Below are 13,239 nucleotides of genomic sequence, written 5' to 3' on the forward strand. Positions count from 1 at the left end.
AAATGGTCCCTGCTGGGTTTTTTTGTTGTTCTCGATTTTCTTTCTTTCTCATTTTCTCTCCAATGACTTGCTTCTTATTTCGGAAAGTTTCATTTTCCCCTCTGCGTCACCAACAGCTTCTTTGAATCTCCATCTTATTACTTTTCTCTTTTTTGAGTTGGACTCATTTGCATCTTCAAATAAGCTCAACCTGAAACCTGGACGGCTTCCCAGTGAATTTCTCATCTGCGCTGCTGACATCCGTCAGAGAAATTATTAAAATATTAAAGCTTTTATAGGCGAGGACAGCCTTCAGTCACACAGCGGACACCGGTCTCTTACCTGTAGTGAAATTAATATCTGTCTGAAGATATTATAATTATCCTCCTATAGTATCAAAAGGAAAAGAATTTCTTCACTGCAAAAACATAATCATGCAAAATGTTTTTGGCCTAATTTCTAGAGCAAATATACGGAGGAGAATTAGGGCAACTGCAGACAAAATAAGAAACAATAACTAACTTAAAAGTACATTTTCAGCCATAAATATGCCAGAATTCTCAGACTAAAGTCAAAAAGACTTTTTATTCTGTGAAAATAGTTTTTTTTTCTCAATCTGAGAATTCAAGCTTCCCCCCCATAATTCTGACTTAATTCTCAGAATTTTGACTTTAATCTGAGAAATCTGACTGTTTTTCCTCAGAATCTGAACTTTTGTCTTGAAATTCTGACTTTATTCTGAGAATTGTGAGGCTTTTCTTTTGTGAATTCTGACGTTTTAATTTGAACTTTTTTCTGTGAATTTTGACTTTAAGCTAAAAATTCTAGTTTTTATCAGAATACTGACTTTCTTTTCTCTGAAATCTCAGATTAAAGTCAGCATTCTTTTTTTTTCAGTGGCCCTAATCCTCTTCCGTACAATTATCTTAATACACTTGAAACAACACAAAACTAACTTACAAGCAAATATTTAGCACCAAATAGCAGATACTTTTAAGTAAATAATTCCTTAATATTGATGAAATAGTGGATTGTTTTTCTTGTAACTAGTAATTTTCATTTATATTAAGAAATTATTAACTTAAAACAAGCTCCTATATTTTATGAGAAATTACTTGTCAGTTAATTTAGTCTTATTTCAAGTGCACACAGTTATTTGCAGTATAATCTAGATTAAAAATATTTGTTCTCTATTTTTGCAGTATTTTAATGTTTGTGTGGCTTCACTTTGAGCACACAAAGGAAACTATTGGACACTTTCAGCTTCATTCTCAGACTTTTAGCTCTAAACATCCTTAAAAAGGGAAGCCGGCCAACAAACTGTGTCGAGCTGAATGACTTTGCAAGGAAACAAGAGCCAAGACGGCCAGCTCTCTGCAGCCTCCCCTCCCCACAGCAGACCAGCGCTGGGTAATTATTTTGCAGAATCTATCAGGAAACCGATCTGAAGGATGACTGTGCAGCAGTGGTGAAATTTCACTTCCGTTTCAGGTTCTTGTGTCACTATCAGTGGGAAAGTTGGAGTCCAGCTGGAAAACCATAAACCGTCAAAGAAGATCTGGATCAAAACAAGAATCTACAAGTTAAGAGGAGTATTAACAAAAACGATCTCTGTTATTTAGATCTGATAGAACTGAAAGGGACGAATGACCTCATCACTTACTTATTGATTTAAATCAACGGTGAGAATTAGAGTTTGGATCTCAACGAACCCAAGATAAAGTGGATGTTCAGAGGCAATCAGTGCAGATGTTGTCATTATATCCAACAAGTCTGCTCAACTTTGCAGCTTTGTTAAACTATTGTGGTAACAATAAAGTGTCAATTTGTTTCAGATATGGATGTGATTGCATGTCACAGCTGTTATATCCCCACAAACATAAATGCTGCTTTAGAAAAACATCAACGCGCTTCTTTAAAGAAGTTTGATTTGTGTTGCTAAACCACTTATAGTAACTGCATTTAATCATATTTTCAAATATATTGATTTTTATTGAGGTTTTCATTGAACAAACAGTTGAGAAAATAGCAAAACTAACAGTTTTAACAATATGGACAGCTATGGGGGTTTATACAAACAATATCATGGTAAGAAGTTTATCATAATAAATGATGAACGATGACGCAGTGCTGTGAACTAGATAACGCTCCGCGCGAGAAAGGCTTTTACATAATGCGATTAATCTGTATTATGTCATTTTAACGTTTCAGATTAATTGACAGCTTTAGTGTAAATGAAACCTGAATTTTTAGGATAGCACTGTAAAAATCACACTCTTCATCCCGATGTACCTGCCCTATTCAGAAAGATGAACAAATTGTAAAGACGTGACGTCCACAAAATCCAGATTATTTCCTCTGATCAGAAAAGCTGTCACAATGTCGTGACAGTTTAAGATAATCTGTGAAAAAATTAGCTCTTCTGCTTTCTCCCAGTTAGCACTGGGATGTTAGCACATCCCAGTTAGCACTGGGATGTGCTAACATCCCAAACGTTAGCACTGGGATGTTAGCACTTCCCAGTGCTAACGTTTCTACTTAGCACTGGGATGTTCTCCCATCAGATGGGAGAACGCTAGACGTTTTCCCATCTGCATAGCCTGTCGCAAATGCTACGGCTAGTTAGCATAGTACTTAGCATAGTCATCGATGAAGTCAGACAAACGGTTTTCTTGTAACCGCAAGTTGTTTCTCCATCATTAGCACATTTAGCAGCACATTCATGAGAATGATTGACAGCGCCAATACCCTCCTCCTGTCTGATTGGTTGGTTTTGGTCGAGGCTGGTGCATTTCGTCAGAAAGAAATAGTGTCTCATGGAGAAGGAGAGTGTGTTGATCTTTTCACAGATTATCTGTCTCACATTACTCTGTCGCGACATGGAGACAGTTTAACAAACGTGTAAAAAAAACAAACATTTTTAAAACGTACAACTTTTCAAACTTGGATTCAGACGTCTAATAAAAACCAGATGCAAACATAAGCAAGTTTAAACTAGAAACAGGATTCAGCAGATGTCTTAGTTAGATAATGAAGTCATGCATGCAGCAAAGTTTTAATAACTTATATTTGCACTCAAAAGTGGGAAAATTCTGCATTTCTTAGCACCATAAACAACCAAGAGAAAAATCATGGCAGTCCATTGAACACAGTTGGAATTACCTGAACCGAACACACGCGTACCTGTATTTATATTAAACTGCCAGGGTTCCCGAGATAGGCTGCATGCAACTCTAAGTACTTCTGGCAGAGGCAGATAAATCTTCAACCCAGTGAAGAAAAGACTGACTGAGTGTGGATTTCCTGGGCAACAGCCCCGAAAGGCTTGCACGGCAAAAGTCCAATCACCTTTAACTCTGAAGGCCATCGCCTCTAATCGGCAACCCTGCAGAGAGCAATTTGTCCTCCACGTTTGTCAAGTGAAAGCAACATCCTAAAAACATTGCAGAGAAATACAAACCCCTGCCTCTCCAGGCTGAAAGGAAGAAAAACCGAAACAGTCGGGGGGTTTTCAAAGTTTTTAGCAAATCAAAAAACTTACTGAAAGACAATAACATTCGAAAATCCCTGTGTGTTCGCTGTAATTCTTCAGACAAAATGCAATCGCTGAGAGTCGGGCTGTCTTAATTAGAGAAGGTAATTCCCTCCAGTGCTTCCATGGCTGAATAATTGGAGGACAAGCTGCTTGAATGAAAAGTGAAATCCTGCTGAATTACAGCGGGACCTGCAGGGAAAACACAGCTCCATCCAGGTATTACCTCTCCACCTTCAATCATCAAACCCAGGCAATCGAATTCATTAAACTCCACTCCTGTTCATTTAACAATTTTTAAACATTTTTCAGCACAAATGAGTAACATTGTCTGATTTTTAGATGCAGAAAACATCATCTTCTCTTTATCATGATATTTTGTGTTAATGTTGTGATAAAGATAAACGTGACAATAAGGACAATTTATTACTAATTTTTTTAGGTAACTATATGGCTGTGATGGCAGCAATTATAGCCTCAAACGTTTTGTGAGGTGTTAAACAAAATTAATTGGAATATATCATGACAACGATAAATCGGAAATTTGTCATGATAAATGATAAACGGTACAATAAACTCTGTTTCACTTTAAAACCTCATTTTGGTCCCAGTTTCCCCCTGAAAACATGATTTTGAACACTAACCAACATATTTGATGTATATCAACTAAATGGAATCTGTTTTTGAGTTTTTATGATGAAAAGCACTTTGAACTGCCTTATCACTGAAATGTGCTATACAAATAAACTTGATTGATTAATTGAAAAGATATGAAGGATGAGAAAGTGGTACACTGACATCAACATTTCAGAGTCACGCCAAGTTAGACTTCAGCTTGATGCAACACTCTTCCACCCTAAACTTGCAATTCTGGAGCAATAAAGAGAATCTAAAATCAATGAGCAGCGGGATCAAACAGGTCAGTGTTTCTATGAATCTCTAACTCTGCCAGTAAATGTCACAGGATTCTGGAAACAGAATATTTTTTCTGTCTGTAGTGGAGCAAATCAGGGAAAGCTTAGGTTAACATTTCAGAGTCACGCCAAGCATCATCTTCAATTTTACACTGAGCATTCAGCTCTGCAGCATAAATTGTGAATACAGATTTAACATTCACTTACACTTTTTGGTATATTTCTTAAAAGGCAGGTGGAAAAAACTATGTTTTATGTTTGGGAAATGTTAAACAGGTTCTGCCTCTAAACAGGGATTCTTTGTTGGTAACTTTTGCTCAAAGCTGTTATTCAAAGTTATACCTCTGAATAACTTTCAAAGTTTTTTATAATTCCATTTGGGTGTCAACTGCGCCGTTACCTAGCGACTCCAACTGAGCCCAGCCCCATTGCCTAGTAACCCAAGCTGAGTTCCAGAACATTTAGTCAGATAGTTTTTACAATGGCCGCTAGAAAAGACAAGTGTTTTGATGTTTACTACTTATTCAGAAACCACCTGCTGCGTTCTTGTTGGTTGTGCAGCAGGCTCCACTTGTGCTATTCAGAGATGTACAGTTGTATAATTGTGCACTTGTTTTCAGCCATTTTCAGGTGTTTTTTTTTTTAGATATAAAATTGTTCAAATAAAAAGTTGTGCAGATTTATTGTTTGATCATGAAGTTTTCATCCTCCATAAAATCCAGATTATTTAATGCATTTCAGTGGACGAGTTCAAAAATTATTCTCATTTTCGTTCAAAGATATTATAAAAGAGTATTAGAGACATACTGGGAAAAGTACAAAAAATCTTTGATTGTGAGAATAATTTCATAGAATTGTATATTATGACTTTATTCTCGTAATTTTAGAACACAACACCTATCGTCTAATCTGTTTGGATTTCTTTGTATGTTTGGATTAATTAATTGTTCCCAACATTTTTGTGGAATTTGTATCGAAAACCTCCGAGATTTTTTTGTTTTTTTTATGGTGAAAATCACTGATGAGTTCAATCCTGTATTCTCTCTAAAATCAAATATCCCCAAAATCACATTTTAAATTTTACATTCCCTCCTTTCAGTTTCCTAAGAGTTTTGTGCTTTTCTAACTCTTTGTTCTTTAAAAGTAAAAAGAAAACGAGGGCAGCAGCTAAATTCTTATGTTCTGAACCATCCTGTCCAAATGCATATTTGTCAGGCCTCAGAAGTCCTGCTTATCGCCCATTGTGCAGCTTTTCTCCTGCCTTACTGTGTAAGCTGTGCACTAATTCTCTTAGCTGCAGCATGCAGGGCCCGTCCTGAGCAGGTGTTGATGTGACAGCTCTGTCCATATTTAGAAAAGCTCTGTGAGGACTTGGCATGCCGTCTCCAACTCAGATTATTTTAGAGGCAAAGACTTTCCAGGCACAGGAAAAAAAAAAAAAAAGAAACAGCTGCAGCCAGGCGCCACAGGGAAAACATGGCAGCTATTTTAGCTTTCACTTTGTAACCAAATACGAGGCTGGAATAAAGTCGCAGGCCAGAGAGCGATTCCAGTTAGTGAACAAGAAGAGAAGTTTGCAAATATTTCTCGTCGGTGCCGGAATCACAAAACTGGATTAATAACAACTGTCAGCTGGATAAGTGGTTCAGAAGCAGGTTGTTAGACGTCGGCGACGTTCAGGCAGTGATTACAAATCAGAGGATTGTTGCTGCGCCTGGAGCGGCTCGGGTTGTAGCTGCAAACATGACACTGCAAGCCAGCTATTTGCAGACTAATAAAGACTCCGGCAGCAGGCTGCACTGGAAATATCTACGTTTGCTCCAGCGGTTTTCTGCTGCAGGTTGAATACAAACAGTTCTCATGTGACGTCACACGTCCGTTAACTTCAGCAACCGTGCCAGGAGGTTGCCATGACAACAACAAACAAATCATATATTTCAGGAGAAAATAACTTTGATTTAAAAAAGTTTATTTGAAGAATAAATGAATTAATTTTGACAAACTTCACATCCATAATATTTACCCAGCTGTTGATGTATAATAAATATCAGATTTATTCCAGTGATATTAGTTAGAACACGTTAGTACTTTGCTTAAAATTAAACATGAGGTAAGCCGATAAACTATGACTTTTTCCTCTCAAGGGCCAAAGGAAAAACTGAAACAACTTGGGAACGATTACGAGGTTTAGGAGGAAGACAAAAGGGCAATAATATAAAATAAGACGGAGCAACAAACATAACCTTTTAAAGTAAAACTGGAAATTAAAGTAGAGAGAAAAACCAAAGAGCACCACAATTTGAGTCCGTATTGATTCTCTCCACATAAGGCCAGGCTCTCTGTGAAGGCCGTTTTCATGCTACGTTTTTCCTTCAAAAACACAAAACTCTCAAAATCATCGCAACAAAAGACAGCTGGATAATATTCACTGGGTCTAGTTGAATCATGAAGCATGATTGTTTCGTCAATCATAATTCATGAAAAGTAATTGCATTAAATCATATTTCTCCGTTTTTTTATACATCATATTGATCCAGAATGCTGCACATTGTCGGCTTTCATAATCTTACATAATCTGTTAACATATCAGATTATTATCAGTAACATACAGTGTCCTTCCACTGATAATAATTTGATGCTGATGCACTGACTACGATTTTATTCCTGTATTATTTTGACTTTGTTCTTGTACGACTTTATTCTGGTAATATTATGAGTTTATTTATGTACCACTTTTTTCTCACAATATTTTTATTTTTTTCTTAAACTTCCGCCTTCGAAACAATTAAATGTCTCACTTAATTTCTAGATTAGATATCCTCAGCGATAGCAACGCTAAAGTTTTACAAGGTTTATGAAGGCAGCCAAAAATGACTAAAACAACAAGAAAACATGCCCTAAGGTGCCTGTTGCTATGACGACTCCCGCTCTTTCTCAGGACCTGAGGGGACAATGAAGCCCAAAGCAACACTTTAGCTCAGGCAAAGCAGGGTTTTAAATCAAACAAAGAGACTATAGAAGAAACTCTGGTACTTGCACAGATATTTTTCTGGTTTTCATCTATGAGAAATGACAGGTTGAAAACAACCTTCACCTCCAGCGTCAATGAGAAGAATTACAATGGCAGCGAAAGGGGAACCAGGCAGTGCGATCTGCAGCAATTTGACAGGAATATATTGCATGTACACAGGTGAGACTTTGGGGAAGAAAGTAGTTCAACAAAAAAGTTTGTGAATAAAAAAAATCAGGAAAATTGAGCAGTAACTTTATAAAAACCGTGACAAGTAAAGAAACGCATTTAGAGTTTGATGTTCTGTGACCCAGTTAAACCTGGATATCAGTTCTGCTGCGTAGGAAGGTGAAGTTATGTAGCTGAAAAAGAAGATTCGTTATAATAATATAAATCATTACCAGTGGCGATGCAGTGTCCCCAATCAAGCTGCATATTTTAACTCAGTTTTTATCTTTGTTTTTACATTTATTTAATCGGTTAGCTCTCAATGAGATTAAACACTTCTTTTTCAAATAAATGAAGAAAAACAATAATGAAAAAATTACATTCAGATTTGTGAGAATTTATCACTCAAATTGGACCAAATCCCATCAAAAGCTGCTTTTAAAAAGCCAACAAACAATGTAAGACAGCGTCATCAATGTAAAAATGACATTTGAAGCAGATTTTTATCTAAACTGTTAATATATGTTATGAAAAAGGGGATTTAACATATTTCCCAACACGGGAATCTCAGTTTGTAGAGACGGCTGTCTTTATTATTGCCAGAGTTAACACGTATTCAGTTCTTTATATAGTAAAATTTATAATAGTTCATAAATCTATTAGTTTATAAACTAACTAACCGATATGTGTTAGTTTATATAGTTATTGTTTATGTCTCTTTGCTGCCCTGCGACAGACCGGCGACCTGTCCAGGGTGACCCCGCCTCTCGGCCGAAACGTTCGCTGGAGAACAATAATAGGTGCCTTAATTTAAAAATAAAACCATTTTTTCCCACTACGTTTAGGAGTGAAGGTACTGGACATGTTTTAGTTTCTCATCTGATCTCCAGAAGCCAGTCAACCCAAACCAGCGGGCCCAGAAACGCCTCTGTAACGTCTGTGAATGGTAAATCTCTCTGCAGACTCATGTGACGCACATGCCTGCGATGCCACTGAGCAAACAGCAGAAAGACAAGAGGCCCGATGATGAAAACAGAGCGCTGCAGGGAGTACCAGCGGGACATGTCCATCACCGCTCCGTCCCTGCACTGCCTCAAACGCACCGTTTGTTTCAGGGGCTTTCAGACTGATGTCAGAAACAAACCGCTTTGATTTTTATGGTTTAACTCCAAACATGATTGTCCATTCTGGAAATTCAGAGTTTTTATCTGTTCCCGTCTGATCTTGAGTCGTTTTTCATCTTTTCTTTTATGTTTGCTCCTACACATCGAGGTTCCTCCTGAGGGCTTAAGAACGACTTTGAAAACTTTAAAGGCACCAAAATGTTGACGGAGGCGCACCTCGAAATCTTTTAACGCGAGCAGAAAGCAGCAGAAAGACAGAAATTTCTGCTGTGATGTACAGTATGTTTGCTTGATTCCAGTTTCTGTTCGAGCCGCAGTTCGAAGCACAAAGAAGAATCAGAAACTAGTTTACCCCGAAACTTCATTCGCTTCACATTTCTGTACTGCATCTCCTCCAGCACAATGTTATTAATGCATGTTTTCTCACATCACAGAGACAACTCGCCACACACAGCATCTTGTAGCATTTCATTATTCCCTGTTGGCATATTACAGCTTTTTTTATTCGATTTTGAGTTGTTTTTGCTGCATAAACACAGAAGAGAGGAAGAGGGTTCATAACAATTCACTGATTCATGCATAAGCTAAATATTCCACTGGACACCTCTTGTTTATATTAAGAATAAAATCAACGTCTGCTATAAAACTAACCTTTGGGTAAGAGACCAAATTTATGACTCATTTCCAATTCTTTTCCCTTTAATGGTCTGACCTTTGTTGTAATAAAAGTGACAGATGTGACATTAATGCTTCCCTAGCAGAGTAAAAGCAGGTTTTATTGTTTGAAGATGGCCTGTACGCCTAAAGACGTTTAGTTTCATGTAAAAAAAATGACAACAACCTAAAATAAAAAGGATATTTTCAGATGACAGCTGAATTTTTTTAAACAACCGTTACATCTTTAGTACTTTCAATAAATCTAGATTGCAAACATTTTCTTACACAGTGTAACTTACTGTTTTTTTGCAAAAATACATTGAATTTGTTGTTTTGTAGTATAGATATTACACTGATGTTCTTCTAAAACTCAAAAGCCGAAGCAGGAATACGATGAACTTCAGCAGATATTTGTCAAACTTTGTTTACACCACAATAATGTCACTTTAAATCCAAATATGCTCCTGCTGGCCATGGCCGCTAGCTCAACGTTCACACAAACACATGAACATGGCTTAAAACAGAAGTGCAATAATACAGCTTTGAGAAGCAGAAGTGGAGCCTCCTGCACAACCAACAAGATTACAGCAAGTGGTTTCTGGATGGTAAGTCAACAACAAAACACTTGTCTATTCCAGCAGCCATTGTACAGCAGTAAAACAAACTAAACTGCCGGAGATCCACTTGGGTTGCTAGGTGACATGGCTGGGGTTGCTAGGTAATGGCACAGTGCTGACTGAATCTGACTTATCAGGAGGTTTTTGAAAGAGCTGATTTTCCAGACATGAAAAGACATTAACTTAACTTATTGACAAAAAAGAAACAACTCAATGATTTTTAAACTGTTTTGGCTGTTTGCAGAAGCAGTAAAAACCCAATGGAAAAATATGCCAAAAGTAAATTTTGCACAACAGGTGATCTTTAAGGAGTTTCAGGTTAAAGGAGGGGCAAATTAAACTGCAAAAAAAAGGGGGAGGAAACTGAGGAAAGATTTTTCCTTCACTTTATAGTTATGCATTAATTTCAGTGTATCACACATATAAACTATAGAAAAAGTGTAACATTAAAAGAGCAGAGCAAGAGTAGAGCCAGTGTAGCTGAGCCTGGTTTACTTCCTGGCACAATAAATGACCTTCCTCTATTCCAACTACTAATAAATATATAAGGGCAACTAGAGCCACATAACTTTAAAAAAATACTGCAAACTGCTGGAAGCAAATCCAGCTAGAGTGCAAAAAGAAACCAACAGCCCAACAGAACATTTGGCAATACTCACATTTACTGTGTAGCTGATTTATTTATTTTTTGTCCCAGTGAGTTCTTTCGTCTCATGTCCAACCACCTACGTATGGTCCAGTCAAAGCACTACAAGTCATCAGAACATTTGTCAGCACAGCTGGGCGTTAAAAGGTGGAGCGGCGGTTCAGAACGAGGTGAGACAAACTCTTCTAGCCTTGAAAGCCCAGTAAACACAGAGCGGCACGACTCTGTCCACAGCCTGTCAAAACACAGACGTCTCTGTCAGGACAACCGACAGCCACAAAACTGTAATTTCTGTCGTTCATCAAGTGACGGGATATTCTGCCCCAGGTGACGCGTTTTCAGCAGCAAACATGGCTTCTTCTGCCCGACAGCAGAAGCTATGTGAAATATGGAGTGGTTGGTCAAAATGTGCTTATTACGGCGTGAAACCGAGACTTGGCTCTCCTTCAGACACAGAAATAATCTGATTTTTTTTTTTCAGTAAACAAATCTTTTTCAGTTTCTGAAATTAACTTGATATTTTATTGTGTTCTAAAACTTAAAAATGTAGAATATAGAACTGAGTGGAGATTTTGTTGAATGAATAAAGTAGCATAATTAGGGCTGGAAACTCTGGTTACCTAGCAACGTACTTTGGTTACCTAGCAACAACCTGTTGAGTAACTGGCGCAGCAGCAGTTTGATGTTTCCCCACTTTGCCTCATAACTGCTTAAAAACAAACAACAGCATTTAGTAAAAACTGTTAATAAAACAGGAAAGGCCAGGCCACTAGTTTGGTCGCATTTCAGATATTTAAAACGAAAAACTGATCAACAATAAACAATTGATATGAAACATTTATATTGTGATGCGTTTTTTAGCCCCATCATCCAGTCCTAAGCATAAGCAGATAAAGCCAAGATATGAAAAGATTAAACTGTAATATATCCACTGTTTAGAAATGTTTAAACTATCAGATGGACCAAAATATACAGCTATGTTTAAATTTTGGTATTTTAAAAAGACCAAAAACAAAATTGTTCATAGCTACAAAATAAATTCATTTTCTTTCAGTATAAAACTGCAGGCATCTAGTGAACTTTTGTTCTTCATTATTTATCCATATTGAATTTATTCCCTGTGTTCTTTATTTAACGTCTGTAGGTTGTGAGCACTTGAATCCGAAATCAAATTCCAACCTTGGCGAATAAATCTGATTCTGTCCCCATCTTGAGGTTTTTAAAACGTGACTTGAAGCATTTCTGAGTAAAACATCCTCAGTTTTGCGATTGACGCCTTAATTTGGAAACAGCAAAGAAAAGCGAAACCTAAAGTATTGATTTGTTTTGAAAGCTTTTTATTTTTCCACTGGTGTGTTAAGAGCAACCTTGATATCTCGTCTCAGCGTCTCAAGTCGTTTCGCTCGTATTATTCATTAAGAGTCCAGTCAGGCAAGAGATGCTGCAATTGGATCAAACCACAACATTAAAGACAAGCAACAATGTTGAGCTTTGAGACGAAATCTGATGTGTAAAATAAAAATAAATAAAAATAAGTGTTAAAAGTTTGTTTTTTTTTCCATTCCTGCTCAGTCTGGTGACTCGGAGGGAAATTGATCTTTATATTGCAGCTCCAGAGTTTTGGATAAATCATCACTCAACCGCTGCCGCATGCCACCTTCTGATGCCCGCTCATTTTTCTTATGTCCGGGAGAAAAATTGCGATTTGCTTTTGTGCAGCGTAAAAAAAAAAAAAAAAAACATGGACTGTACCTGCTTTTCAGCTGAACTACATCTCTGATCCACTGCTCACATTTATCCAACTACAGACGACGATAAACATACCTGCAAAAAGATCTGACAAACCCTCATCTATCACTTTAACGCCCAGCTGGAGCGCTCTCTTCACGCCATAAATTAGATCAGACGGCTTTAAAACCTTTCTGCATCAGATCCCGGCCTCGACCCGACGCCGATCGCTGCAGCGATAATCAAACCGATGAGATAAGATTCGTCCTTTTATGTGAACCTCCACTTCAAACGGGTTAAGAAAAGGGAATCCAAGGAGCTAAAGTGTCTTTGAACTTGTGCTGGGAAATAAAAATGTGTCTTTAGATGAATGGAATAGCCTTGAATTTAAAATGATGGCAAGAGAAAGAATTATCAGAGATTTTTTGTGCAAAGTTTTTATCTGCCGGGAAATGTTGCACATAAGGAGGAGGTGAAGAAGGAATCATTTATAGTGGTTGGTCCAGGAAGAGGAAAGAGTTTAATATTGGAGTGAAAGAAAAGAAAAGGAAAATCAGCATGCTGTTTGTCAGAGCACCAAGACACTTCCACACATTCATCAAAAACATGAACAGAAAATTAAATTGGAGGCTTTAAAAGATGCATTTAGATCGCTCTTTTCCCAGGTTGAAAAAAGAAACAGAAAATAACTGCAAAGATTTAAAAAAAAAAAGAGTTGGGCATAAAATCACCTCTAATTTAATGAGGTCACAATTATGCATACAGCAGAGTTAATAGACAAATATGAAACTACAGGATTTAGTATGAAAAATATTCCCCATCACATCGTCAAAAAGTGTCTCCATCATTCTGTCGATTAATCTG

The 13,239-nt window shown here is 37.3% G+C and overlaps 1 protein-coding gene across 1 annotated transcript in view; it reads right to left on the reverse strand.

Annotated features, from left to right (window-relative positions):
- Positions 1 to 13,239, reverse strand: part of fras1 (Fraser extracellular matrix complex subunit 1) — a 265,712-nt gene that overhangs the window by 201,337 nt on the left and 51,136 nt on the right. The window lies entirely within an intron of this gene.

Source organism: Poecilia mexicana, unplaced genomic scaffold (genome assembly GCF_051168715.1).
Source record: "Poecilia mexicana isolate PSO_F unplaced genomic scaffold, ASM5116871v1 scaffold_9, whole genome shotgun sequence".
Lineage (NCBI taxonomy): Eukaryota > Metazoa > Chordata > Actinopteri > Cyprinodontiformes > Poeciliidae > Poecilia > Poecilia mexicana.